The sequence below is a fragment of the Crinia signifera genome, chromosome 7 (assembly GCF_055691185.1).
Source record: "Crinia signifera chromosome 7, ASM5569118v1, whole genome shotgun sequence".
NCBI classification, from domain to species: Eukaryota; Metazoa; Chordata; class Amphibia; order Anura; family Myobatrachidae; genus Crinia; species Crinia signifera.
Window position 1 is genome coordinate 107,747,744 of NC_139223.1, and position 24,886 is coordinate 107,772,629.

General features: G+C 40.9%; 33 non-coding genes and 10 pseudogenes across 33 annotated transcripts; all 43 read right to left on the reverse strand.

Moving 5' to 3' along the window:
• Positions 1-3,764: 3,764 nt before the first annotated feature.
• LOC146022943 (5S ribosomal RNA) lies at positions 3,765-3,883 on the reverse strand. The gene has a single exon (XR_014452378.1). It is a non-coding gene; the product is annotated as a 5S ribosomal RNA (ribosomal RNA).
• Positions 3,884-4,227: 344 nt separating this feature from the next.
• Positions 4,228-4,346, reverse strand: LOC146025191 (5S ribosomal RNA). Its single transcript, XR_014454077.1, has one exon. It is a non-coding gene; the product is annotated as a 5S ribosomal RNA (ribosomal RNA).
• A 346-nt stretch (positions 4,347-4,692) lies between these two features.
• LOC146021564 (5S ribosomal RNA) lies at positions 4,693-4,811 on the reverse strand. The gene has a single exon (XR_014451044.1). It is a non-coding gene; the product is annotated as a 5S ribosomal RNA (ribosomal RNA).
• Positions 4,812-5,156: 345 nt separating this feature from the next.
• On the reverse strand, positions 5,157-5,275 carry LOC146023026 (5S ribosomal RNA). The gene has a single exon (XR_014452457.1). It is a non-coding gene; the product is annotated as a 5S ribosomal RNA (ribosomal RNA).
• Positions 5,276-5,619: 344 nt separating this feature from the next.
• Positions 5,620-5,738, reverse strand: LOC146023743 (5S ribosomal RNA). The gene has a single exon (XR_014453150.1). It is a non-coding gene; the product is annotated as a 5S ribosomal RNA (ribosomal RNA).
• A 799-nt stretch (positions 5,739-6,537) lies between these two features.
• Positions 6,538-6,656, reverse strand: LOC146024845 (5S ribosomal RNA; annotated as a pseudogene).
• A 345-nt stretch (positions 6,657-7,001) lies between these two features.
• LOC146024712 (5S ribosomal RNA) lies at positions 7,002-7,120 on the reverse strand (annotated as a pseudogene).
• Positions 7,121-7,465: 345 nt separating this feature from the next.
• LOC146023971 (5S ribosomal RNA) lies at positions 7,466-7,584 on the reverse strand. Its single transcript, XR_014453370.1, has one exon. It is a non-coding gene; the product is annotated as a 5S ribosomal RNA (ribosomal RNA).
• Positions 7,585-7,930: 346 nt separating this feature from the next.
• Positions 7,931-8,049, reverse strand: LOC146025081 (5S ribosomal RNA; annotated as a pseudogene).
• Positions 8,050-8,635: 586 nt separating this feature from the next.
• LOC146022115 (5S ribosomal RNA) lies at positions 8,636-8,754 on the reverse strand. The gene has a single exon (XR_014451583.1). It is a non-coding gene; the product is annotated as a 5S ribosomal RNA (ribosomal RNA).
• A 345-nt stretch (positions 8,755-9,099) lies between these two features.
• LOC146025082 (5S ribosomal RNA) lies at positions 9,100-9,218 on the reverse strand (annotated as a pseudogene).
• A 346-nt stretch (positions 9,219-9,564) lies between these two features.
• LOC146022116 (5S ribosomal RNA) lies at positions 9,565-9,683 on the reverse strand. Its single transcript, XR_014451584.1, has one exon. It is a non-coding gene; the product is annotated as a 5S ribosomal RNA (ribosomal RNA).
• Positions 9,684-10,028: 345 nt separating this feature from the next.
• Positions 10,029-10,147, reverse strand: LOC146023676 (5S ribosomal RNA). The gene has a single exon (XR_014453086.1). It is a non-coding gene; the product is annotated as a 5S ribosomal RNA (ribosomal RNA).
• Positions 10,148-10,491: 344 nt separating this feature from the next.
• Positions 10,492-10,610, reverse strand: LOC146022892 (5S ribosomal RNA). The gene has a single exon (XR_014452330.1). It is a non-coding gene; the product is annotated as a 5S ribosomal RNA (ribosomal RNA).
• A 346-nt stretch (positions 10,611-10,956) lies between these two features.
• LOC146025100 (5S ribosomal RNA) lies at positions 10,957-11,075 on the reverse strand (annotated as a pseudogene).
• Positions 11,076-11,420: 345 nt separating this feature from the next.
• LOC146024116 (5S ribosomal RNA) lies at positions 11,421-11,539 on the reverse strand. The gene has a single exon (XR_014453508.1). It is a non-coding gene; the product is annotated as a 5S ribosomal RNA (ribosomal RNA).
• Positions 11,540-11,884: 345 nt separating this feature from the next.
• LOC146025083 (5S ribosomal RNA) lies at positions 11,885-12,003 on the reverse strand (annotated as a pseudogene).
• Positions 12,004-12,349: 346 nt separating this feature from the next.
• On the reverse strand, positions 12,350-12,468 carry LOC146023677 (5S ribosomal RNA). Its single transcript, XR_014453087.1, has one exon. It is a non-coding gene; the product is annotated as a 5S ribosomal RNA (ribosomal RNA).
• Positions 12,469-12,812: 344 nt separating this feature from the next.
• Positions 12,813-12,931, reverse strand: LOC146022893 (5S ribosomal RNA). The gene has a single exon (XR_014452331.1). It is a non-coding gene; the product is annotated as a 5S ribosomal RNA (ribosomal RNA).
• A 346-nt stretch (positions 12,932-13,277) lies between these two features.
• LOC146024755 (5S ribosomal RNA) lies at positions 13,278-13,396 on the reverse strand (annotated as a pseudogene).
• A 345-nt stretch (positions 13,397-13,741) lies between these two features.
• On the reverse strand, positions 13,742-13,860 carry LOC146024418 (5S ribosomal RNA). The gene has a single exon (XR_014453800.1). It is a non-coding gene; the product is annotated as a 5S ribosomal RNA (ribosomal RNA).
• A 345-nt stretch (positions 13,861-14,205) lies between these two features.
• LOC146023167 (5S ribosomal RNA) lies at positions 14,206-14,324 on the reverse strand. The gene has a single exon (XR_014452593.1). It is a non-coding gene; the product is annotated as a 5S ribosomal RNA (ribosomal RNA).
• A 345-nt stretch (positions 14,325-14,669) lies between these two features.
• On the reverse strand, positions 14,670-14,788 carry LOC146023953 (5S ribosomal RNA). The gene has a single exon (XR_014453352.1). It is a non-coding gene; the product is annotated as a 5S ribosomal RNA (ribosomal RNA).
• A 346-nt stretch (positions 14,789-15,134) lies between these two features.
• On the reverse strand, positions 15,135-15,253 carry LOC146022554 (5S ribosomal RNA). The gene has a single exon (XR_014452004.1). It is a non-coding gene; the product is annotated as a 5S ribosomal RNA (ribosomal RNA).
• A 344-nt stretch (positions 15,254-15,597) lies between these two features.
• Positions 15,598-15,716, reverse strand: LOC146022719 (5S ribosomal RNA). The gene has a single exon (XR_014452163.1). It is a non-coding gene; the product is annotated as a 5S ribosomal RNA (ribosomal RNA).
• Positions 15,717-16,060: 344 nt separating this feature from the next.
• On the reverse strand, positions 16,061-16,179 carry LOC146025165 (5S ribosomal RNA; annotated as a pseudogene).
• A 344-nt stretch (positions 16,180-16,523) lies between these two features.
• LOC146023560 (5S ribosomal RNA) lies at positions 16,524-16,642 on the reverse strand. The gene has a single exon (XR_014452974.1). It is a non-coding gene; the product is annotated as a 5S ribosomal RNA (ribosomal RNA).
• A 346-nt stretch (positions 16,643-16,988) lies between these two features.
• Positions 16,989-17,107, reverse strand: LOC146022945 (5S ribosomal RNA). The gene has a single exon (XR_014452379.1). It is a non-coding gene; the product is annotated as a 5S ribosomal RNA (ribosomal RNA).
• A 344-nt stretch (positions 17,108-17,451) lies between these two features.
• Positions 17,452-17,570, reverse strand: LOC146025203 (5S ribosomal RNA). Its single transcript, XR_014454078.1, has one exon. It is a non-coding gene; the product is annotated as a 5S ribosomal RNA (ribosomal RNA).
• A 345-nt stretch (positions 17,571-17,915) lies between these two features.
• LOC146021565 (5S ribosomal RNA) lies at positions 17,916-18,034 on the reverse strand. The gene has a single exon (XR_014451045.1). It is a non-coding gene; the product is annotated as a 5S ribosomal RNA (ribosomal RNA).
• Positions 18,035-18,379: 345 nt separating this feature from the next.
• On the reverse strand, positions 18,380-18,498 carry LOC146021426 (5S ribosomal RNA). The gene has a single exon (XR_014450913.1). It is a non-coding gene; the product is annotated as a 5S ribosomal RNA (ribosomal RNA).
• Positions 18,499-18,842: 344 nt separating this feature from the next.
• Positions 18,843-18,961, reverse strand: LOC146023481 (5S ribosomal RNA). Its single transcript, XR_014452896.1, has one exon. It is a non-coding gene; the product is annotated as a 5S ribosomal RNA (ribosomal RNA).
• An 881-nt stretch (positions 18,962-19,842) lies between these two features.
• LOC146022894 (5S ribosomal RNA) lies at positions 19,843-19,961 on the reverse strand. The gene has a single exon (XR_014452332.1). It is a non-coding gene; the product is annotated as a 5S ribosomal RNA (ribosomal RNA).
• A 346-nt stretch (positions 19,962-20,307) lies between these two features.
• On the reverse strand, positions 20,308-20,426 carry LOC146024756 (5S ribosomal RNA; annotated as a pseudogene).
• Positions 20,427-20,771: 345 nt separating this feature from the next.
• On the reverse strand, positions 20,772-20,890 carry LOC146022932 (5S ribosomal RNA). The gene has a single exon (XR_014452367.1). It is a non-coding gene; the product is annotated as a 5S ribosomal RNA (ribosomal RNA).
• A 345-nt stretch (positions 20,891-21,235) lies between these two features.
• On the reverse strand, positions 21,236-21,354 carry LOC146021683 (5S ribosomal RNA). The gene has a single exon (XR_014451160.1). It is a non-coding gene; the product is annotated as a 5S ribosomal RNA (ribosomal RNA).
• A 344-nt stretch (positions 21,355-21,698) lies between these two features.
• Positions 21,699-21,817, reverse strand: LOC146023678 (5S ribosomal RNA). Its single transcript, XR_014453088.1, has one exon. It is a non-coding gene; the product is annotated as a 5S ribosomal RNA (ribosomal RNA).
• Positions 21,818-22,163: 346 nt separating this feature from the next.
• LOC146022528 (5S ribosomal RNA) lies at positions 22,164-22,282 on the reverse strand. The gene has a single exon (XR_014451980.1). It is a non-coding gene; the product is annotated as a 5S ribosomal RNA (ribosomal RNA).
• Positions 22,283-22,626: 344 nt separating this feature from the next.
• Positions 22,627-22,745, reverse strand: LOC146022721 (5S ribosomal RNA). The gene has a single exon (XR_014452165.1). It is a non-coding gene; the product is annotated as a 5S ribosomal RNA (ribosomal RNA).
• A 344-nt stretch (positions 22,746-23,089) lies between these two features.
• Positions 23,090-23,208, reverse strand: LOC146025224 (5S ribosomal RNA; annotated as a pseudogene).
• Positions 23,209-23,552: 344 nt separating this feature from the next.
• On the reverse strand, positions 23,553-23,671 carry LOC146022946 (5S ribosomal RNA). Its single transcript, XR_014452380.1, has one exon. It is a non-coding gene; the product is annotated as a 5S ribosomal RNA (ribosomal RNA).
• A 344-nt stretch (positions 23,672-24,015) lies between these two features.
• Positions 24,016-24,134, reverse strand: LOC146025214 (5S ribosomal RNA). The gene has a single exon (XR_014454079.1). It is a non-coding gene; the product is annotated as a 5S ribosomal RNA (ribosomal RNA).
• A 344-nt stretch (positions 24,135-24,478) lies between these two features.
• On the reverse strand, positions 24,479-24,597 carry LOC146023679 (5S ribosomal RNA). Its single transcript, XR_014453089.1, has one exon. It is a non-coding gene; the product is annotated as a 5S ribosomal RNA (ribosomal RNA).
• Between the last annotated feature and the right edge of the window lie 289 nt (positions 24,598-24,886).

Below are 24,886 nucleotides of genomic sequence, written 5' to 3' on the forward strand. Positions count from 1 at the left end.
CTAGGTCTAGGAGGTCGCCGGGTGCTAGGGAGGATTTGTGGCGAGTTTCTAGGAGGTGAATTTTTTGCAGTAGTGATTCTACAGCTGATGATCTAGATTTTTTCATATATGAGCCTAGTTGGATCAGTTTTCCTCGCATTACGCATTTATGCGCTTCCCAGAGGGTCGTTTTGGATACCTCGTCTGTCTCGTTGATAGAGAAGTAGTCGGCTAAGGTTTTATCTAGTTCGGATTTGCAATATTTGTCTTGAAGGAGAGATTCATTGAGGCGCCAAGACCATTGGGCTGGGTTGCGATAGGAAGTCGCTAGGGTCAGAAAAACTGGGGCGTGGTCTGATAGGTGGATCGATCCGATATCGGCTTGGATTATCCGTGGGAGGTGTCTGTGGCTAATAAATAAGTAGTCTAGTCGGGAGTAAGTTTGGTGCGGATGGGAGAAAAAGGTATAGTCGCGGCCATTAGGGTTCAAAACTCTCCACGAGTCAGCTAGTTGTGAGTTGTGTAATAGCTTCCTTACTTGTTTATGTTTGCGTATTGAAAATCTAGGCGAGGGGGGGGAGGTGTCTACCGGTGGGTCCATGGTCCAATTGAGGTCACCTCCTAAAATAACAGTTCCCTTGCATAGAGGTTCTAATTTTGGTAAGTGGGAGCTAAGAAATGTAGATTGATTGCTGTTAGGGGCATAGAGGGCTATGAATGTGTAGGGACTGGAGAAGATTGTGCAAGTGACTACCAGTATTCTACCTGGGACTATTTTATGAGTCTTGATTTCTGTAACTTGTAGGGATCGTGAGAATACAACAGCTACACCTTTCGTTTTGCTGTCAGGGTTGTTTGAGTAGTATGCTAAGGGGAATCTATAATTGGTCAGGGAGGGAGGACGTGCGGATCCTTTAAAGTGAGTTTCTTGTATCAGAGCTACATCCACCCTCTCCGACCAAAGCATATTCAGTAATTGAGATCTTTTTTAAGGGATGTTCAGGCCTCTAGCGTTGAATGAGACAATTTTAAGTTTACCTGGACTTGACATCCTGGGTAGGGTATGGTTCAGCAGAAGGACGTTCGGATTGGACTAAGGGGACAAGAGTATATGAGGGTGGGATGAGGGAAAACAAAGGGTAAAAAAGTACAAGAAAAATAAACATCAGTAATATGTAACAACCCGCCATGAGACAACCTGTTGTATTGTACATTCGGTGTCCCATTGGGCCAAGTAGGCCAAGTGCGGGGTTTGGGGGTAACTAGGGGACGCCGCCTGGGGCGCCACATTGAGAGTGTTGCATATTACACTTCAAGAAGATAAACCAACCCTAACTTAATGGTAAGAGAATAGAAAAAAAAAAACATTTAAACTTTGTTATAAAGGAACAAAAAAGAACGGCGGAGACCAGTCTGTCTCACAAATATATAGTAGGGGCGTCATTAGACGGGTTTTTTTGGTGAGCAGGTGAAAGGGTTTGTCTCACCCGACCGTCGACACCCGGGAAGTCCATGGATCGCTGGAGTCTGGGAGATATTCATGTCGACCCAGAGGGTGATGGGTCTTTGGCGGGAATGTTCTGGATGCAGGCCTGAGCCATGGAGGATTTCTTGCTAGAGTCTCGAGTAGTTTGCCATGGTGTTCCATTTTTGTTCAGCTGAGGAGGGGTCAAGTCTGGTGGGTTAAATTCCCAATCCGGAATCTTCATGGGGGGAAGGCCGAGGCCAGAGCAAAAGGTTGGGAGATCTGAGGGAGATTGTAGGGAGTAGGTTTTCCCCGACAATGCTACTTGTAGTTGAAAGGGGAATCCCCATCTGTATTTTAGTTGGCGTTTTCGTAGCTCGTCGGTAATGGGTTTGAGAGTTTTCCGCTGCTGGAGGGTGTGCCAGGAAAGATCCTGGTATAGGGCAATGGGTTCGCTGTTGAAAGTTAGCCCGTCTAATCTCCTCACTTTATTCATTATCTCTTCCTTTTGGGAGAAATAGTGCAGGCGGCATATAACGTCTCTTGGGCGGTCTGCAGAGAGACCTCTTGGTTTGAGCGCTCGGTGTGCTCGATCAAAGGTGATAGTGTTTGAAGAGTCTTTCCCCAGGACCTCGTTGAATATCTTAGTTAAGACATCTATGAGGTTTGCCGGGGGGACATCTTCGGGGATGCCTCTTACTCTGATGTTATTACGTCGGCCTCTGTTGTCCAGGTCTAGGACCCGTGTTCTGAGGGATTTGATTTCGAGTGTTTGGGCTGCGATGACTTCGCAGAGGGATTTTGTGAATGTGTCAGCAGACTCCTGATGGTCCTCGAGGACATCCACTCTTTCAGTTAGTTGAGTTACATCTTGCTTGATCGTTGCCAACTCCTTACGCATGATGTTTTGTATATATTGTTCGGTGGGTAAGGTTTTCATGTACGCCATGAGTTCCTTGAGAGTGGGTTCTCCTTGGGTGGGGGAAGAGGGTTGTTCCATTGTCTTGAGGGAAGGGGGTGTAGAGGAGCAGTTGAGAAGTGGGCTTGGGGGGGTGTTAGTTTCAGAGTCACTCGGTATGGCAGAGAGTAAAAAGGGTCTCAGATCTCTCAAGGTCGGATTCGCTTTTGGTTTCGGGGTGCTTACTTTCTTTTTACCAGACTTGACCATGCTGGTGAGAAGGCAGTTCACATCTAGGCGGTCATAGGGCCGCTGGGTTGGTAGCTAAGAGTAGTAAAAGAGTAGCGTGGCGAAGTCCCGGCCGCGTCCCCTCAGCGGCCTGGCATCAACAGTTCTTCGGGCCAATCATCTCAAGTGGGAGGGCCGGTCAGTGTGGAGTGAGGTCATCGTCTCCGGTTTCTGCTATGGGGTTGTATTCTCCGGGCGGCAGGTGGGCCCCCCACCCACTTGGCGGGGCTCTGAGCGGGGTGTATAAGTTGCGTCTGATCTTCAGTATGTTGATGGGTAGCTGTTATTTTTCCACGCTGTGATCTGCGCTGTGGGCGGGGCTGTCTCAGTTGAAGCAAAGGGGGACGCAGTGTGGGCCCAATGCAGCTTCTGGTATTATAATAATATAGCCAGGTATTGGAGTGTAGGGTGGGGGTGTCAGTCTTTTGTAATACTGCTCTCTGTCCTCTGCACCGAGGACTGCAGGAGAGCTGGTTGATAGGCCTGGGGTGGCTGATGGTTTCCCTGCCTGAGAGGCACCATCCACACTCAGCAGGGCAGAGGGAGGGCGACAGGTGTTTTTTTTTTTTGTACAGAAGGGCAGAGAGCAGCAGCTGCCCAGACCACAGAGCTGTCTGTGTGCAGCAGCGTTTCACTCTGCCACCTTCAAGATGGCCGCCGCTCAGAGGGCCAGGAGCTGGGGTTAATAGCGGGGTTTTGTGAGGGTGGGGGCGGACACAGACCTTATGTGTGGCGCTGGGGGGGTCTCCGGGTGGTTGCTTGAGCAGGGGGTGAGTGCTGGCGTCTACGCGCGCTGTTTCGCGGCAGACGTCCGCTGTGGAGCCCGCAGCGCGGCCGGCTGTTGAAATCTAGGCCGCGGCTTCCGGGGATCGGGTAGGCCGCAATCCGCGAACGGCCGTAAACGGCCGCCCCGACTCCGCTGCCGCCGCTGGAAGCTCCGCTAGCCTCTGGGGGTCTCTGGGAAGCAGTGTAGCCGGTGGCTGAGGTCTGTAGGGGCCTGTGATGGAGCTTTCAGCCTGAGTTGTGCTGGAGCTGATCGGAGCCACGTCTCTCTCTAATGGCTGCCAGGTCACGCCCCCAAGTTTCCAATTTAAATAGCTAGAGAATAAAAACAATTTGCCAGTAATGTGAAAAAACCTACAGCACCAGGTGTTCCCATGTGGTCTCCCACCCAAGTACTAACCAGGCCCAACACTGCTTAGCTGCCAAGATCAGACGAGATTGGGCCTATCCAATGTGGTATGGCTGTAGGTGAGATACATGCTCTTTTTTGCCCTCTTCTCTTCTATCACCAGGTAAGCTAATAAAAAAGCTTCCTAACTGTTTTTGCTTACTGAAAAAAATCATGTGTTGGTAATGTAAAAAGACCTACAGGACATGATATTAGCAGGGGATCTTAAATTAAACTACTAAAGAGGCCCAACACTGTTTAGCTGCCAAAAACAGTTGGAATTGGGCCTAAACAGTGTGGTAAGTCTTTAGGTGATGGCTATTGTGTCTGTTTGACCTCTTACAAATGTCTCTACAGGCAATAAAAAGAAAAAGTTTCCAATTTAAATAGCTAGAGAATAAAAACAATTTGCCAGTAATGTAAAAAAACCTACAGCACCTGGTGTTCCCATGTGGTCTCCCACCCAAGTACTAACCAGGCCCAACACTGCTTAGCTTCCAAGATCAGACGAGATTGGGCATATCCAATGTGGTATGGCTGTAGGTGAGATACAAGCACTTTTTTGCCCTCTTCTACTTCTATCATAAGGTAAGCTAATAAAAAAGTTTCGTAACTGTTTTTGCTTACTGAAAAAAATCATGTGTTGGCAATGTAAAAAGACCTACAGGACATGATATTAGCAGGGGATCTTAAATTAAACTACTAAAGAGGCTCAACACTGTTTAGCTGCCAAAAGCAGTTGGAATTGGGCCTAAACAGTGTGGTAAGTCTTTAGGTGATGGCTATTGTGTCTGTTTGACCTCTTCCAAATGTCTGTACTGGCAATAAAAAGAAAAAGTTTCCAATTTAAATAGCTAGAGAATAAAAACAATTTGCCAGTAATGTGAAAAAAACCTACAGCACCTGGTGTTCCCATGTGGTCCCCCACCCAAGTACTAACCAGGCCCAACACTGCTTAGCTTCCAAGATCAGAAGAGATTGGGCATATCCAATGTGGTATGGCTGTAGGTGAGATACAGGCACTTTTTTGCCCTCTTCTACTTCTATCACCAGGTAAGCTAATAAAAAAGTTTCGTAATTGTTTTTGCTTACTGAAAAAAATCATGTGTTGGCAATGTAAAAAGACCTACAGGACATGATATTAGCAGGGGATCTTAAATTAAACTACTAAAGAGGCTCAACACTGTTTAGCTGCCAAAAGCAGTTGGAATTGGGCCTAAACAGTGTGGTAAGTCTTTAGGTGATGGCTATGGTGTATGTTTGACCTCTTCTAAATGTCTGTGCTGGCAATAAAAAGAAAAAGTTTCCAATTTAAATAGCTAGAGAATAAAAACAATTTGCCAGTCATGTGAAAAAACCTACAGCACCGGGTGTTCCCATTTGGTCTCCCACCCAAGTACTAACCAGGCCCAACACTGCTTAGCTTCCAAGATCAGAAGAGATTGGGCATATCCAATGTGGTATGGCTGTAGGTGAGATACAGGCACTTTTTTGCCCTCTTCTACTTCTATCACCAGGTAAGCTAATAAAAAAGTTTCGTAACTGTTTTTGCTTACTGACAAAAATCATGTGTTGGCAATGTAAAAAGACCTACAGGACATGATATTAGCAGGGGATCTTAAATTAAACTACTAAAGAGGCTCAACACTGTTTAGCTGCAAAAAGCAGTTGGAATTGGGCCTAAACAGTGTGGTAAGTCTTTAGGTGATGGCTATTGTGTATGTTTGACCTCTTCTAAATGTCTGTGCTGGCAATAAAAAGAAAAAGTTTCCAATTTAAATAGATAGAGAATAAAAAAATTTGCCAGTAATGTGAAAAAACCTACAGCACCTGGTGTTCCCATGTGGTCTCCCACCCAAGTACTAACCAGGCCCAACACTGCTTAGCTGCCAAGATCAGACGAGATTGGGCCTATACAACGTGGTATGGCTGTAGGTGAGATACATGCACTTTTTTGCCCTCTTCTACTTCTATCACCAGGTAAGCTAATAAAAAAGTTTCCTAACTGATTTGGCTTAATGAAAAAAATCATGTTTTGGTAATGTAAAAAGACCTACAGGACATGATATTAGCAGGGGATCTTAAATGAAACTACTAAAGAGGCTCATACACTGTTTAGCTGCCAAAAGCAGTTGGAATTGGGCCTAAACAGTGTGGTAAGTCTTTAGGTGATGGCTATTGTGTCTGTTTGACCTCTTCCAAATGTCTGTACTGGCAATAAAAAGAAAAAGTTTCCAATTTAAATATCTAGAGAATAAAAACAATTTGCCAGTAATGTGAAAAAACCTACAGCACCATGTGGTCTCCCACCCAAGTACTAACCAGGCCCAACACTGCTTAGCTTCCAAGATCAGACAAGATTGGGCCTATCCAATGTGGTATGGCTGTAGGTGAGATACATGCTCTTTTTTGCCCTCTTCTCTTCTATCACCAGGTAAGCTAATAAAAAAGCTTCCTAACTGTTTTTGCTTACTGAAAAAAATCATGTGTTGGTAATGTAAAAAGACCTACATGACATGATATTAGCAGGGGATCTTAAATTAAACTACTAAAGAGGCTCAACACTGTTTAGCTGCCAAAAGCAGTTGGAATTGGGCCTAAACAGTGTGGTAAGTCTTTAGGTGATGGCTATTGTGTCTGTTTGACCTCTTACAAATGTCTCTACAGGCAATAAAAAGAAAAAGTTTCCAATTTAAATAGCTAGAGAATAAAAACAATTTGCCAGTAATGTGAAAAAACCTACAGCACCTGGTGTTCCCATGTGGTCTCCCACCCAAGTACTAACCAGGCCCAACACTGCTCAGCTTCCAAGATCAGACGAGATTGGGCCTATGTAATGTGGTATGGCTGTAGGTGAGATACATGCACTTTTTTGCCCTCTTCTACTTCTATCACCAGGTAAGCTAATAAAAAAGTTTCCTAACTGTTTTTGCTTACTGAAAAAAATCATGTGTTGGTAATGTAAAAAGACCTACAGGACATGATATTAGCAGGGGATCTCAAATTAAACTACTAAAGAGGCTCAACACTGTTTAGCTGCCAAAAGCAGTTGGAATTGGGCCTAAACAGTGTGGTAAGTCTTTAGGTGATGGTTGTTGTGTCTGTTTAAACTCTTCCAAATGTCTGTGCTGGCAATAAAAAGAAAAAGTTTCCAATTTAAATAGCTAGAGAATAAAAACAATTTGCCAGTAATGTGAAAAAACCTACAGCACCTGGTGCTCCCATGTGGTCTCCCACCCAAGTACTAACTAGGCCCAACACTGCTTAGCTTCCAAGATCAGACGAGATTGGGCCTATCTAATGTGGTATGGCTGTAGGTGAGATACATGCCCTTTTTTGCCCTCTTCTACTTCTATCACCAGGTAAGATAATAAAAAAGTTTCCTAACTGTTTTGGCTTACTGAAAAAAATCATGTGTTGGTAATGTAAAAAGACCTACAGGACATGATATTAGCAGGGGATCTCAAGTTAAACTACTAAAGTGGCTCAACACTGTTTAGCTGCCAAAATCAGTTGGAATTGGGCCTAAACAGTGTGGTAAGTCTTTAGGTGATGGCTATTGTGTCTGTTTGACCTCTTCCAAATGTCTGTGCTGGCAATAAAAAGAAAAAGTTTCCAATTTAAATAGCTATAGAATAAAAACAATTTGAAAGTAATGTGAAAAAACCTACAGCACCTGGTGTTCCCATGTGGTCTCCCACCCAAGTACTAACCAGACCCAACACTGCTTAGCTTCCAAGATCAGACGAGATTGGGCCTATCCAATGGGGTATGGCTGTAGGTGAGATATATGCACTTTTTTGTCCTCTTCTACTTCTATTACCAGGTAAGCTAATAAAAAAGTTTCCTAACTGTTTTTGCTTACTTAAAAAAATCATGTTTTGGTAATGTAAAAAGACCTACAGGACATGATATTAGCAGGGGATCTCAAATTAAACTACTAAAGAGGCTCAACACTGTTTAGCTGCCACAAGCAGTTGGAATTGGTCCTAAACAGTTTGGTAAGTCTTTAGCTGATGGCTATTGTGTCTGTTTGACCTCTTCCAAATGTCTGTGCTGGCAATAAAAAGAAAAAGTTTCCAATTTAAATAGCTAGAGAATAAAAACAATTTGCCAGTAATGTAAAAAAAACCTACAGCACCTGGTTTTCCTATGTGGTCTCCCACCTAAGTACTAACAACGCCCAACACTGCTTAGCTTCCAAGATCAGACGAGATTGGGCCTATCCAATGTGGTATGGCTGTAGGTAAAGGTGCCCATACACGTTACAATTATTGTATACAATATTGTATACAATATCGCATCTCATCCGATCTCGGTTTTGCGATGACATCAGATGAGATGAGATCTAGTACAAAAAGTATGTGCAGCACGTACTTTTTGTACTAGATCTCATCTCATTTAATGTCATCGCAAAACCCAGATCGGATGAGATGCGATATTGTATACAATATTGTATACAATAATTGTAACGTGTATGGGCACCTTACGATACAGGCACTTTTTTGCCCTCTTCTACTTCTATCACCAGGTGAGCTAATAAAAAAAGTTTCCTAACTGTATTGGCTTACTGAAAAAAATCATGTGTTGGTAATGTAAAAAGACCTACAGGACATGATATTAGCAGGGGGTCTTAAATTAAACTACTAAAGAGGCTCAACACTGTTTAGCTGCCAAAAGAAGTTGGAATTGGGCCTAAACAGTGTGGTAAGTGTTTAGGTGATGGCTATTGTTTCTGTTTGACCTCTTCCAAATGTCTGTACTGGCAATAAAAAGAAAAAGTTTCCAATTTAAATAGCTAGAGAATAAAAACAATTTGCCAGTAATGTGAAAAAACCTACAGCACCTGGTGTTCCCATGTGGTCTCCCACCCAAGTACTAACCAGGCCCAACACTGCTTAGCTTCCAAGATCAGACGAGATTGGGCCTATCCAATGTGGTATGGCTGTAGGTGAGATACATGCACTTTTTTGCCTTCTTCTACTTCTATCACCAGGTAAGCTAATAAAAAAGTTTCCTAACTGTTTTTGCTTACTGAAAAAAATCATGTGTTGGTAATGTAAAAAGACCTACAGAACATGATATTAGCAGGGGATCTCAAATCAAACTACTAAAGTGGCTCAACACTGTTTAGCTGCCACAAGCAGTTGGAATTGGTCCTAAACAGTTTGGTAAGTCTTTAGCTGATGGCTATTGTGTCTGTTTGACCTCTTCCAAATGTCTGTGCTGTCAATAAAAAGAAAAAGTTTTCAATTTAAATAGCTAGAGAATAAAAACAATTTGCCAGTAATGTGAAAAAACCTACAGCACCTGGTTTTCCTATGTGGTCTCCCACCTAAGTACTAACAACGCCCAACACTGCTTAGCTTCCAAGATCAGACGAGATTGGGCCTATCCAATGTGGTATGGCTGTAGGTAAGATACAGGCACTTTTTTGCCCTCTTCTACTTCTATCACCAGGTGAGCTAATAAAAAAAGTTTCCTAACTGTATTGGCTTACTGAAAAAAATCATGTGTTGGTAATGTAAAAAGACCTACAGGACATGATATTAGCAGGGTGTCTTAAATTAAACTACTAAAGAGGCTCAACACTGTTTAGCTGCCAAAAGCAGTTGGAATTGGGCCTAAACAGTGTGGTAAGTGTTTAGGTGATGGCTATTGTTTCTGTTTGACCTCTTCCAAATGTCTGTACTGGCAATAAAAAGAAAAAGTTTCCAATTTAAATAGCTAGAGAATAAAAACAATTTGCCAGTAATGTGAAAAAACCTACAGCACCTGGTGTTCCCATGTGGTCTCCCACCCAAGTACTAACCAGGCCCAACACTGCTTAGCTTCCAAGATCAGACGAGATTGGGCCTATCCAATGTGGTATGGCTGTAGGTGAGATACATGCACTTTTTTGCCTTCTTCTACTTCTATCACCAGGTAAGCTAATAAAAAAGTTTCCTAACAGTTTTTGCTTACTGAAAAAAATCATGTGTTGGTAATGTAAAAAGACCTACAGAACATGATATTAGCAGGGGATCTCAAATCAAACTACTAAAGTGGCTCAACACTGTTTAGCTGCCAAAATCAGTTGGAATTGGGCCTAAACAGTGTGGTAAGTCTTTAGCTGATGGCTATTGTGTCTGTTTGACCTCTTCCAAATGTCTGTGCTGGCAATAAAAAGAAAAAGTTTCCAATTTAAATAGCTAGAGAATAAAAACAATTTGCCAGTAATGTGAAAAAACCTACAGCACCTGGTGTTCCCATGTGGTCTCCCACCCAAGTACTAACCAGGCCCAACACTGCTTAGCTTCCAAGATCAGACAAGATTGGGCCTATCCAATGTGGTATGGCTGTAGGTGAGATACATGCTCTTTCTTGCCCTCTTCTCTTCTATCACCAGGTAAGCTAATAAAAAAGCTTCCTAACTGTTTTTGCTTACTGAAAAACATCATGTGTTGGTAATGTAAAAAGACCTACAGGACATGATATTAGCAGGGGATCTTAAATTAAACTACTAAAGAGGCTCAACACTGTTTAGCTGCCAAAAGCAGTTGGAATTGGGCCTAAACAGTGTGGTAAGTCTTTAGGTGATGACTATTGTGTCTGTTTGACCTCTTACAAATGTCTCTACAGGCAATAAAAAGTAAAAGTTTCCAATTTAAATAGCTAGAGAATAAAAACAATTTGCCAGTAATGTGAAAAAACCTACAGCACCTGGTGTTCCCATGTGGTCTCCCACCCAAGTACTAACCAGGCCCAACACTGCTTAGCTTACAAGATCAGACGAGATTGGGCATATCCAATGTGGTATGGCTGTAGGTGTGATACAGGCACTTTTTTTGCCCTCTTCTACTTCTATCACCAGGTAAGCTAATAAAAAAGTTTCGTAACTGATTTTGCTTACTGAAAAAAATCATGTGTTGGCAATGTAAAAAGACCTACAGGACATGATATTACCAGGGGATCTTAAATTAAACTACTAAAGAGGCTCAAGACTGTTTAGCTGCCAAAAGCAGTTGGAATTGGGCCTAAACAGTGTGGTAAGTCTTTAGGTGATGGCTATGGTGTATGTTTGACCTCTTCTAAATGTCTGTGCTGGCAATAAAAAGAAAAAGTTTCCAATTTAAATAGATAGAGAATAAAAACAATTTGCCAGTAATGTGAAAAAACCTACAGCACCTGGTGTTCCCATGTGGTCTCCCACCCAAGTACTAACCAGGCTCAACACTGCTTAGCTTCCACGATCAGCCGAGATTGGGCCTATCCAATGTGGTATGGCTGTAGGTGAGATACATGCACTTTTTTGCCCTCTTCTACTTCTATCACCAGGTACGCTAATAAAAAAGTTTCCTAACTGTTTTGGCTTAATGAAAAAAATCATGTTTTGGTAATGTAAAATGACCTACAGGACATGATATTAGCAGGGGATCTTAAATTAAACTACTAAAGAGGCTCAACACTGTTTAGCTGCCAAAAGCAGTTGGAATTGGGCCTAAACAGTGTGGTAAGTCTTTAGGTGATGGCTATTGTGTATGTTTGACCTCTTCTAAATGTCTGTGCTGGCAATAAAAAGAAAAAGTTTCCAATTTAAATAGATAGAGAATAAAAACAATTTGAAAGTAATGTGAAAAAACCTACAGCACCTTGTGTTCCCATGTGGTCTCCCACCCAAGTACTAACCAGGCCCAACACTGCTTAGCTTCCAAGATCAGACGAGATTGGGCCTATCCAATGTGGTATGGCTGTAGGTGAGATACATGCACTTTTTTGCCTTCTTCTAATTCTATCACCAGGTAAGCTAATAAAAAAGTTTCCTAACTGTTTTTGCTTACTGAAAAAAATCATGTGTTGGTAATGTAAAAAGACCTACAGAACATGATATTAGCAGGGGATCTCAAATCAAACTACTAAAGTGGCTCAACACTGTTTAGCTGCCACAAGCAGTTGGAATTGGTCCTAAACAGTTTGGTAAGTCTTTAGCTGATGGCTATTGTGTCTGTTTGACCTCTTCCAAATGTCTGTGCTGGCAATAAAAAGAAAAAGTTTTCAATTTAAACAGCTAGAGAATAAAAACAATTTGCCAGTAATGTGAAAAAACCTACAGCACCTGGTTTTCCTATGTGGTCTCCCACCTAAGTACTAACAACGCCCAACACTGCTTAGCTTCCAAGATCAGACGAGATTGGGCCTATCCAATGTGGTATGGCTGTAGGTAAGATACAGGCACTTTTTTGCCCTCTTCTACTTCTATCACCAGGTGAGCTAATAAAAAAAGTTTCCTAACTGTATTGGCTTACTGAAAAAAATCATGTGTTGGTAATGTAAAAAGACCTACAGGACATGATATTAGCAGGGTGTCTTAAATTAAACTACTAAAGAGGCTCAACACTGTTTAGCTGCCAAAAGCAGTTGGAATTGGGCCTAAACAGTGTGGTAAGTGTTTAGGTGATGGCTATTGTTTCTGTTTGACCTCTTCCAAATGTCTGTACTGGCAATAAAAAGAAAAAGTTTCCAATTTAAATAGCTAGAGAATAAAAACAATTTGCCAGTAATGTGAAAAAACCTACAGCACCTGGTGTTCCCATGTGGTCTCCCACCCAAGTACTAACCAGGCCCAACACTGCTTAGCTTCCAAGATCAGACAAGATTGGGCCTATCCAATGTGGTATGGCTGTAGGTGAGATACATGCTCTTTCTTGCCCTCTTCTCTTCTATCACCAGGTAAGCTAATAAAAAAGCTTCCTAACTGTTTTTGCTTACTGAAAAACATCATGTGTTGGTAATGTAAAAAGACCTACAGGACATGATATTAGCAGGGGATCTTAAATTAAACTACTAAAGAGGCTCAACACTGTTTAGCTGCCAAAAGCAGTTGGAATTGGGCCTAAACAGTGTGGTAAGTCTTTAGGTGATGACTAATGTGTCTGTTTGACCTCTTACAAATGTCTCTACAGGCAATAAAAAGTAAAAGTTTCCAATTTAAATAGCTAGAGAATAAAAACAATTTGCCAGTAATGTGAAAAAACCTACAGCACCTGGTGTTCCCATGTGGTCTCCCACCCAAGTACTAACCAGGCCCAACACTGCTTAGCTTACAAGATCAGACGAGATTGGGCATATCCAATGTGGTATGGCTGTAGGTGTGATACAGGCACTTTTTTTGCCCTCTTCTACTTCTATCACCAGGTAAGCTAATAAAAAAGTTTCGTAACTGTTTTTGCTTACTGAAAAAAATCATGTGTTGGCAATGTAAAAAGACCTACAGGACATGATATTACCAGGGGATCTTAAATTAAACTACTAAAGAGGCTCAACACTGTTTAGCTGCCAAAAGCAGTTGGAATTGGGCCTAAACAGTGTGGTAAGTCTTTAGGTGATGGCTATGGTGTATGTTTGACCTCTTCTAAATGTCTGTGCTGGCAATAAAAAGAAAAAGTTTCCAATTTAAATAGATAGAGAATAAAAACAATTTGCCAGTAATGTGAAAAAACCTACAGCACCTGGTGTTCCCATGTGGTCTCCCACCCAAGTACTAACCAGGCTCAACACTGCTTAGCTTCCAAGATCAGCCGAGATTGGGCCTATCCAATGTGGTATGGCTGTAGGTGAGATACATGCACTTTTTTGCCCTCTTCTACTTCTATCACCAGGTAAGCTAATAAAAAAGTTTCCTAACTGTTTTGGCTTAATGAAAAAAATCATGTTTTGGTAATGTAAAATGACCTACAGGACATGATATTAGCAGGGGATCTTAAATTAAACTACTAAAGAGGCTCAACACTGTTTAGCTGCCAAAAGCAGTTGGAATTGGGCCTAAACAGTGTGGTAAGTCTTTAGGTGATGGCTATTGTGTATGTTTGACCTCTTCTAAATGTCTGTGCTGGCAATAAAAAGAAAAAGTTTCCAATTTAAATAGATAGAGAATAAAAACAATTTGCCAGTAATGTGAAAAAACCTAAAGCACCTGGTGTTCCCATGTGGTCTCCCACCCAAGTACTAACCAGGCCCAACACTGCTTAGCTGCCAAGATCAGACGAGATTGGGCCTATCCAATGTGGTATGGCTGTAGGTGAGATACATGCACTTTTTTGCCCTCTTCTACTTCTATCACCAGGTAAGCTAATAAAAAAGTTTCGTAACTGTTTTTGCTTACTGAAAAAAATCATGTGTTGGCAATGTAAAAAGACCTACAGGACATGATATTAGCAGGGGATCTTAAATGAAACTACTAAAGAGGCTCAACACTGTTTAGCTGCCAAAAGCAGTTGGAATTGGGCCTAAACAGTGTGGTAAGTCTTTAGGTGATGGCTATTGTGTCTGTTTGACCTCTTACAAATGTCTCTACAGGCAATAAAAAGAAAAAGTTTCCAATTTAAATAGCTAGAGAATAAAAACAATTTGCCAGTAATGTGAAAAAACCTACAGCACCTGGTGTTCCCATGTGGTCTCCCACCCAAGTACTAACCAGGCCAAACACTGCTTAGCTTCCAAGATCAGACGAGATTGGGCATATCCAATGTGGTATGGCTGTAGGTGAGATACAGGCACTTTTTTGCCCTCTTCTACTTCTATCACCAGGTAAGCTAATAAAAAAGTTTCGTAACTGTTTTTGCTTACTGAAAAAAATCATGTGTTGGCAATGTAAAAAGACCTACAGGACATGATATTAGCAGGGGATCTTAAATTAAGCTACTAAAGAGGCTCAACACTGTTTAGCTGCCAAAAGCAGTTGGAATTGGGCCTAAACAGTGTGGTAAGTCTTTAGGTGATGGCTATTGTGTATGTTTGACCTTTTCTAAATGTCTGTGCTGGCAATAAAAAGAAAAAGTTTCCAATTTAAATAGATAGAGAATAAAAACAATTTGCCAGTAATGTGAAAAAACCTACAGCACCTGGTGTTCCCATGTGGTCTCCCACCCAAGTACTAACCAGGCCCAACACTGCTTAGCTTCCAAGATCAGACAAGATTGGGCCTATACAATGTGGTATGGCTGTAGGTGAGATACATGCACTTTTTTGCCCTCTTCTACTTCTATCACCAGGTAAGCTAATAAAAAAGTTTCCTAACTGTTTTGGCTTAATGAAAAAAATCATGTTTTGGTAATGTAAAATGACCTACAGGACATGATATTAGCAGGGGATCTTAAATGAAACTACTAAAGAGGCTCATACACTGTTTAGCTGCCAAAAGCAGTTGGAATTGGGCCTAAACAGTGTGGTAAGTCTTTAGGTGATGGCTATTGTGTCTGTTTGACCTCTTCCAAATGTCTGTACTGGCAATAAAAAGAAAAAGTTTCCAATTTAAATAGCTAGAGAATAAAAACAATTTGCCAGTAATGTGAAAAAACCTACAGCACCAGGTGTTCCCATGTGGTCTCCCACCCAAGTACTAACCAGGCCCAACACTGCTTAGCTGCCAAGATCAGATGAGATTGGGCCTATCCAATGTGGTATGGCTGTAGGTGAGATACATGCTCTTTTTTGCCCTCTTCTCTTCTATCACCAGGTAAGCTAATAAAAAAGCTTCCTAACTGTTTTTGCTTATTGAAAAAAATCATGTGTTGGTAATGTAAAAAGACCTACAGGACATGATATTAGCAGGGGATCTTAAATTAAACTACTAAAGAGGCCCAACACTGTTTAGCTGCCAAAAACATTTGGAATTGGGCCTAAACAGTGTGGTAAGTCTTTAGGTGATGGCTATTGTGTCTGTTTGACCTCTCACAAATGTCTCTACAGGCAATAAAAAGAAAAAGTTTCCAATTTAAATAGCTAGAGAATAAAAACAATTTGCCAGTAATGTAAAAAAACCTACAGCACCTGGTGCTCCCATGTGGTCTCCCACACAAGTACTAACCAGGCCCAACACTGCTTAGCTTCCAAGATCAGACGAGATTGGGCATATCCAATGTGGTATGGCTGTAGGTGAGATACATGCTCTTTTTTGCCCTCTTCTCTTCTATCACCAGGTAAGCTAATAAAAAAGCTTCCTAACTGTTTTTGCTTACTGAAAAAAATCATGTGTTGGTAATGTAAAAAGACCTACAGGACATGATATTAGCAGGGGATCTTAAATTAAACTACTAAAGAGGCTCAACACTGTTTAGCTGCCAAAAGCAGTTGGAATTGGGCCTAAACAGTGTGGTAAGTCTTTAGGTGATGGCTATGGTGTATGTTTGACCTCTTCTAAATGTCTGTGCTGGCAATAAAAAGAAAAAGTTTCCAATTTAAATAGATAGAGAATAAAAACAATTTGCCAGTAATGTGAAAAAACCTACAGCACCTGGTGTTCCCATGTGGTCTCCCACCCAAGTACTAACAAGGCCCAACACTGCTTAGCTTCCAAGATAAGACGAGATTTGGCCTATCCATTGTGGTATGGCTGTAGGTGAGATACATGCACTTTTTTGCCCTCTTCTCTTCTATCACCAGGTAAGCTAATAAAAAAGCTTCCTAACTGTTTTTGCTTACTGAAAAAAATCATGTGTTGGTAATGTAAAAAGACCTACAGGACATGATATTAGCAGGGGATCTTAAATTAAACTACTAAAGAGGCTCAACACTGTTTAGCTGCCAAAAGCAGTTGGAATTGGGCCTAAACAGTGTGGTAAGTCTTTAGGTTATGGCTATTGTGTATGTTTGACCTCTTCTAAATGTCTGTGCTGGCAATAAAAAGAAAAAGTTTCCAATTTAAATAGATAGAGAATAAAAACAATTTGCCAGTAATGTGAAAAAACCTACAGCACCTGGTGTTCCCATGTGGTCTCCCACCCAAGTACTAACCGGGCCCAACACTGCTTAGCTTCCAAGACCAGACGAGATTGGGCCTATCCAATGTGGTATGGCTGTAGGTGAGATATATGCACTTTTTTGCCCTCTTCTACTTCTATCACCAGGTAAGCTAATAAAAAAGTTTCCTAACTGTTTTGGCTTAATGAAAAAAATCATGTTTTGGTAATGTAAAATGACCTACAGGACATGATATTAGCAGGGGATCTTAAATGAAACTACTAAAGAGGCTCATACACTGTTTAGCTGCCAAAAGCAGTTGGAATTGGGCCTAAACAGTGTGGTAAGTCTTTAGGTGATGGCTATTGTGTATGTTTGACCTCTTCCAAATGTCTGTACTGGCAATAAAAAGAAAAAGTTTCCAATTTAAATAGCTAGAGAATAAAAACAATTTGCCAGTAATGTGAAAAAACCTACAGCACCAGGTGTTCCCATGTGGTCTCCCACCCAAGTACTAACCAGGCCCAACACTGCTTAGCTGCCAAGATCAGACGAGATTGGGCCTATCCAATGTGGTATGGCTGTAGGTGAGATACATGCTCTTTTTTGCCCTCTTCTCTTCTATCACCAGGTAAGCTAATAAAAAAGCTTCCTAACTGTTTTTGCTTACTGAAAAAAATCATGTGTTGGTAATGTAAAAAGACCTACAGGACATGATATTAGCAGGGGATCTTAAATTAAACTACTAAAGAGGCCCAACACTGTTTAGCTGCCAAAAACAGTTGGAATTGGGCCTAAACAGTGTGGTAAGTCTTTAGGTGATGGCTATTGTGTCTGTTTGACCTCTTACAAATGTCTCTACAGGCAATAAAAAGAAAAAGTTTCCAATTTAAATAGCTAGAGAATAAAAACAATTTGCCAGTAATGTAAAAAAACCTACAGCACCTGGTGTTCCCATGTGGTCTCCCACCCAAGTACTAACCAGGCCCAACACTGCTTAGCTTCCAAGATCAGACGAGATTGGGCATATCCAATGTGGTATGGCTGTAGGTGAGATACATGCTCTTTTTTGCCCTCTTCTCTTCTATCACCAGGTAAGCTAATAAAAAAGTTTCGTAACTGTTTTTGCTTACTGAAAAAAATCATGTGTTGGCAATGTAAAAAGACCTACAGGACATGATATTAGCAGGGGATCTTAAATTAAACTACTAAAGAGGCTCAACACTGTTTAGCTGCCAAAAGCAGTTGGAATTGGGCCTAAACAGTGTGGTAAGTCTTTAGGTGATGGCTATTGTGTCTGTTTGACCTCTTCCAAATGTCTGTACTGGCAATAAAAAGAAAAAGTTTCCAATTTAAATAGCTAGAGAATAAAAACAATTTGCCAGTAATGTGAAAAAAACCTACAGCACCTGGTGTTCCCATGTGGTCCCCCACCCAAGTACTAACCAGGCCCAACACTGCTTAGCTTCCAAGATCAGAAGAGATTGGGCATATCCAATGTGGTATGGCTGTAGGTGAGATACAGGCACTTTTTTGCCCTCTTCTACTTCTATCACCAGGTAAGCTAATAAAAAAGTTTCGTAATTGTTTTTGCTTACTGAAAAAAATCATGTGTTGGCAATGTAAAAAGACCTACAGGACATGATATTAGCAGGGGATCTTAAATTAAACTACTAAAGAGGCTCAACACTGTTTAGCTGCCAAAAGCAGTTGGAATTGGGCCTAAACAGTGTGGTAAGTCTTTAGGTGATGGCTATGGTGTATGTTTGACCTCTTCTAAATGTCTGTGCTGGCAATAAAAAGAAAAAGTTTCCAATTTAAATAGCTAGAGAATAAAAACAATTTGCCAGTCATGTGAAAAAACCTACAGCACCTGGTGTTCCCATGTGGTCTCCCACCCAAGTACTAACCAGGCCCAACACTGCTTAGCTTCCAAGATCAGAAGAGATTGGGCATATCCAATGTGGTATGGCTGTAGGTGAGATACAGGCACTTTTTTGCCCTCTTCTACTTCTATCACCAGGTAAGCTAATAAAAAAGTTTCGTAACTGTTTTTGCTTACTGACAAAAATCATGTGTTGGCAATGTAAAAAGACCTACAGGACATGATATTAGCAGGGGATCTTAAATTAAACTACTAAAGAGGCTCAACACTGTTTAGCTGCCAAAAGCAGTTGGAATTGGGCCTAAACAGTGTGGTAAGTCTTTAGGTGATGGCTATTGTGTATGTTTGACCTCTTCTAAATGTCTGTGCTGGCAATAAAAAGAAAAAGTTTCCAATTTAAATAGATAGAGAATAAAAAAACTTGCCAGTAATGTGAAAAAACCTACAGCACCTGGTGTTCCCATGTGGTCTCCCACCCAAGTACTAACCAGGCCCAACACTGCTTAGCTGCCAAGATCAGACGAGATTGGGCCTATCCAACGTGGTATGGCTGTAGGTGAGATACATGCACTTTTTTGCCCTCTTCTACTTCTATCACCAGGTAAGCTAATAAAAAAGTTTCCTAACTGATTTGGCTTAATGAAAAAAATCATGTTTTGGTAATGTAAAAAGACCTACAGGACATGATATTAGCAGGGGATCTTAAATGAAACTACTAAAGAGGCTCATACACTGTTTAGCTGCCAAAAGCAGTTGGAATTGGGCCTAAACAGTGTGGTAAGTCTTTAGGTGATGGCTATTGTGTCTGTTTGACCTCTTCCAAATGTCTGTACTGGCAATAAAAAGAAAAAGTTTCCAATTTAAATATCTAGAGAATAAAAACAATTTGCCAGTAATGTGAAAAAACCTACAGCACCAGTTGTTCCAGAATCAGAATCAGAATCTTTATTTGTCATAAAATGGCCACATGCAGTGTACATTAAACGGCCACATGTTCCCATGTGGTCTCCCACCAAAGGACTAACCAGGCCCAACACTGCTTAGCTTCCAAGATCAGACAAGATTGGGCCTATCCAATGTGGTATGGCTGTAGGTGAGATACATGCTCTTTTTTGCCCTCTTCTCTTCTATCACCAGGTAAGCTAATAAAAAAGCTTCCTAACTGTTTTTGCTTACTGAAAAAAATCATGTGTTGGTAATGTAAAAAGACCTACATGACATGATATTAGCAGGGGATCTTAAATTAAACTACTAAAGAGGCTCAACACTGTTTAGCTGCCAAAAGCAGTTGGAATTGGGCCTAAACAGTGTGGTAAGTCTTTAGGTGATGGCTATTGTGTCTGTTTGACCTCTTACAAATGTCTCTACAGGCAATAAAAAGTAAAAGTTTCCAATTTAAATAGCTAGAGAATAAAAACAATTTGCCAGTAATGTGAAAAAACCTACAGCACCTGGTGTTCCCATGTGGTCTCCCACCCAAGTACTAACCAGGCCCAACACTGCTTAGCTTACAAGATCAGACGAGATTGGGCATATCCAATGTGGTATGGCTGTAGGTGTGATACAGGCACTTTTTTTGCCCTCTTCTACTTCTATCACCAGGTAAGCTAATAAAAAAGTTTCGTAACTGTTTTTGCTTACTGAAAAAAATCATGTGTTGGCAATGTAAAAAGACCTACAGGACATGATATTAGCAGGGGATCTTAAATTAAACTACTAAAGAGGCTCAACACTGTTTAGCTGCCAAAAGCAGTTGGAATTGGGCCTAAACAGTGTGGTAAGTCTTTAGGTGATGGCTATGGTGTATGTTTGACCTCTTCTAAATGTCTGTGCTGGCAATAAAAAGAAAAAGTTTCCAATTTAAATAGATAGAGAATAAAAACAATTTGCCAGTAATGTGAAAAAACCTACAGCACCTGGTGTTCCCATGTGGTCTCCCACCCAAGTACTAACCAGGCTCAACACTGCTTAGCTTCCAAGATCAGCCGAGATTGGGCCTATCCAATGTGGTATGGCTGTAGGTGAGATACATGCACTTTTTTGCCCTCTTCTACTTCTATCACCAGGTAAGCTAATAAAAAAGTTTCCTAACTGTTTTGGCTTAATGAAAAAAATCATGTTTTGGTAATATAAAATGACCTACAGGACATGATATTAGCAGGGGATCTTAAATTAAACTACTAAAGAGGCTCAACACTGTTTAGCTGCCAAAAGCAGTTGGAATTGGGCCTAAACAGTGTGGTAAGTCTTTAGGTGATGGCTATTGTGTATGTTTGACCTCTTCTAAATGTCTGTGCTGGCAATAAAAAGAAAAAGTTTCCAATTTAAATAGATAGAGAATAAAAACAATTTGCCAGTAATGTGAAAAAACCTACAGCACCTGGTGTTCCCATGTGGTCTCCCACCCAAGTACTAACCAGGCCCAACACTGCTTAGCTGCCAAGATCAGACGAGATTGGGCCTATCCAATGTGGTATGGCTGTAGGTGAGATACATGCACTTTTTTGCCCTCTTCTACTTCTATCACCAGGTAAGCTAATAAAAAAGTTTCGTAACTGTTTTTGCTTACTGAAAAAAATCATGTGTTGGCAATGTAAAAAGACCTACAGGACATGATATTAGCAGGGGATCTTAAATGAAACTACTAAAGAGGCTCAACACTGTTTAGCTGCCAAAAGCAGTTGGAATTGGGCCTAAACAGTGTGGTAAGTCTTTAGGTGATGGCTATTGTGTCTGTTTGACCTCTTACAAATGTCTCTACAGGCAATAAAAAGAAAAAGTTTCCAATTTAAATAGCTAGAGAATAAAAACAATTTGCCAGTAATGTGAAAAAACCTACAGCACCTGGTGTTCCCATGTGGTCTCCCATCCAAGTACTAACCAGGCCCAACACTGCTTAGCTTCCAAGATCAGACGAGATTGGGCATATCCAATGTGGTATGGCTGTAGGTGAGATACAGGCACTTTTTTGCCCTCTTCTACTTCTATCACCAGGTAAGCTAATAAAAAAGTTTCGTAACTGTTTTTGCTTACTGAAAAAAATCATGTGTTGGTAATGTAAAAAGACCTACAGGACATGATATTAGCAGGGGATCTTAAATTAAGCTACTAAAGAGGCTCAACACTGTTTAGCTGCCAAAAGCAGTTGGAATTGGGCCTAAACAGTGTGGTAAGTCTTTAGGTGATGGCTATTGTGTATGTTTGACCTTTTCTAAATGTCTGTGCTGGCAATAAAAAGAAAAAGTTTCCAATTTAAATAGATAGAGAATAAAACAATTTGCCAGTAATGTGAAAAAACCTACAGCACCTGGTGTTCCCATGTGGTCTCCCACCCAAGTACTAACCAGGCCCAACACTGCTTAGCTTCCAAGATCAGACAAGATTGGGCCTATCCAATGTGGTATGGCTGTAGGTGAGATACATGCACTTTTTTGCCCTCTTCTACTTCTATCACCAGGTAAGCTAATAAAAAAGTTTCCTAACTGTTTTGGCTTAATGAAAAAAATCATGTTTTGGTAATGTAAAATGACCTACAGGACATGATATTAGCAGGGGATCTTAAATGAAACTACTAAAGAGGCTCATACACTGTTTAGCTGCCAAAAGCAGTTGGAATTGGGCCTAAACAGTGTGGTAAGTCTTTAGGTGATGGCTATTGTGTCTGTTTGACCTCTTCCAAATGTCTGTACTGGCAATAAAAAGAAAAAGTTTCCAATTTAAATAGCTAGAGAATAAAAACAATTTGCCAGTAATGTGAAAAAACCTACAGCACCAGGTGTTCCCATGTGGTCTCCCACCCAAGTACTAACCAGGCCCAACACTGCTTAACTGCCAAGATCAGACGAGATTGGGCCTATCCAATGTGGTATGGCTGTAGGTGAGATACATGCTCTTTTTTGCCCTCTTCTCTTCTATCACCAGGTAAGCTAATAAAAAAGCTTCCTAACTGTTTTTGCTTATTGAAAAAAATCATGTGTTGGTAATGTAAAAAGACCTACAGGACATGATATTAGCAGGGGATCTTAAATTAAACTACTAAAGAGGCCCAACACTGTTTAGCTGCCAAAAACAGTTGGAATTGGGCCTAAACAGTGTGGTAAGTCTTTAGGTGATGGCTATTGTGTCTGTTTGACCTCTCACAAATGTCTCTACAGGCAATAAAAAGAAAAAGTTTCCAATTTAAATAGCTAGAGAATAAAAACAATTTGCCAGTAATGTAAAAAAACCTACAGCACCTGGTGCTCCCATGTGGTCTCCCACACAAGTACTAACCAGGCCCAACACTGCTTAGCTTCCAAGATCAGACGAGATTGGGCATATCCAATGTGGTATGGCTGTAGGTGAGATACATGCTCTTTTTTGCCCTCTTCTCTTCTATCACCAGGTAAGCTAATAAAAAAGCTTCCTAACTGTTTTTGCTTACTGAATAAAATCATGTGTTGGTAATGTAAAAAGACCTACAGGACATGATATTAGCAGGGGATCTTAAATGAAACTACTAAAGAGGCTCAACACTGTTTAGCTGCCAAAAGCAGTTGGAATTGGGCATAAACAGTGTGGTACGTCTTTAGGTGATGGCTATGGTGTATGTTTGACCTCTTCTAAATGTCTGTGCTGGCAATAAAAAGAAAAAGTTTCCAATTTAAATAGATAGAGAATAAAAACAATTTGCCAGTAATGTGAAAAAACCTACAGCACCTGGTGTTCCCATGTGGTTTCCCACCCAAGTACTAACAAGGCCCAACACTGCTTAGCTTCCAAGATAAGACGAGATTTGGCCTATCCATTGTGGTATGGCTGTAGGTGAGATACATGCACTTTTTTGCCCTCTTCTCTTCTATCACCAGGTAAGCTAATAAAAAAGCTTCCTAACTGTTTTTGCTTACTGAAAAAAATCATGTGTTGGTAATGTAAAAAGACCTACAGGACATGATATTAGCAGGGGATCTTAAATTAAACTACTAAAGAGGCTCAACACTGTTTAGCTGCCAAAAGCAGTTGGAATTGGGCCTAAACAGTGTGGTAAGTCTTTAGGTTATGGCTATTGTGTATGTTTGACCTCTTCTAAATGTCTGTGCTGGCAATAAAAAGAAAAAGTTTCCAATTTAAATAGATAGAGAATAAAAACAATTTGCCAGTAATGTGAAAAAACCTACAGCACCAGGTGTTCCCATGTGGTCTCCCACCCAAGTACTAACCAGGCCCAACACTGCTTAGCTGCCAAGATCAGACGAGATTGGGCCTATCCAATGTGGTATGGCTGTAGGTGAGATACATGCTCTTTTTTGCCCTCTTCTCTTCTATCACCAGGTAAGCTAATAAAAAAGCTTCCTAACTGTTTTTGCTTACTGAAAAAAATCATGTGTTGGTAATGTAAAAAGACCTACAGGACATGATATTAGCAGGGGATCTTAAATTAAACTACTAAAGAGGCCCAACACTGTTTAGCTGCCAAAAACAGTTGGAATTGGGCCTAAACAGTGTGGTAAGTCTTTAGGTGATGGCTATTGTGTCTGTTTGACCTCTTACAAATGTCTCTACAGGCAATAAAAAGAAAAAGTTTCCAATTTAAATAGCTAGAGAATAAAAACAATTTGCCAGTAATGTAAAAAAACCTACAGCACCTGGTGTTCCCATGTGGTCTCCCACCCAAGTACTAACCAGGCCCAACACTGCTTAGCTTCCAAGATCAGACGAGATTGGGCATATCCAATGTGGTATGGCTGTAGGTGAGATACAAGCACTTTTTTGCCCTCTTCTACTTCTATCACCAGGTAAGCTAATAAAAAAGTTTCGTAACTGTTTTTGCTTACTGAAAAAAATCATGTGTTGGTAATGTAAAAAGACCTACAGGACATGATATTAGCAGGGGATCTTAAATTAAGCTACTAAAGAGGCTCAACACTGTTTAGCTGCCAAAAGCAGTTGGAATTGGGCCTAAACAGTGTGGTAAGTCTTTAGGTGATGGCTATTGTGTATGTTTGACCTTTTCTAAATGTCTGTGCTGGCAATAAAAAGAAAAAGTTTCCAATTTAAATAGATAGAGAATAAAACAATTTGCCAGTAATGTGAAAAAACCTACAGCACCTGGTGTTCCCATGTGGTCTCCCACCCAAGTACTAACCAGGCCCAACACTGCTTAGCTTCCAAGATCAGACAAGATTGGGCCTATCCAATGTGGTATGGCTGTAGGTGAGATACATGCACTTTTTTGCCCTCTTCTACTTCTATCACCAGGTAAGCTAATAAAAAAGTTTCCTAACTGTTTTGGCTTAATGAAAAAAATCATGTTTTGGTAATGTAAAATGACCTACAGGACATGATATTAGCAGGGGATCTTAAATGAAACTACTAAAGAGGCTCATACACTGTTTAGCTGCCAAAAGCAGTTGGAATTGGGCCTAAACAGTGTGGTAAGTCTTTAGGTGATGGCTATTGTGTCTGTTTGACCTCTTCCAAATGTCTGTACTGGCAATAAAAAGA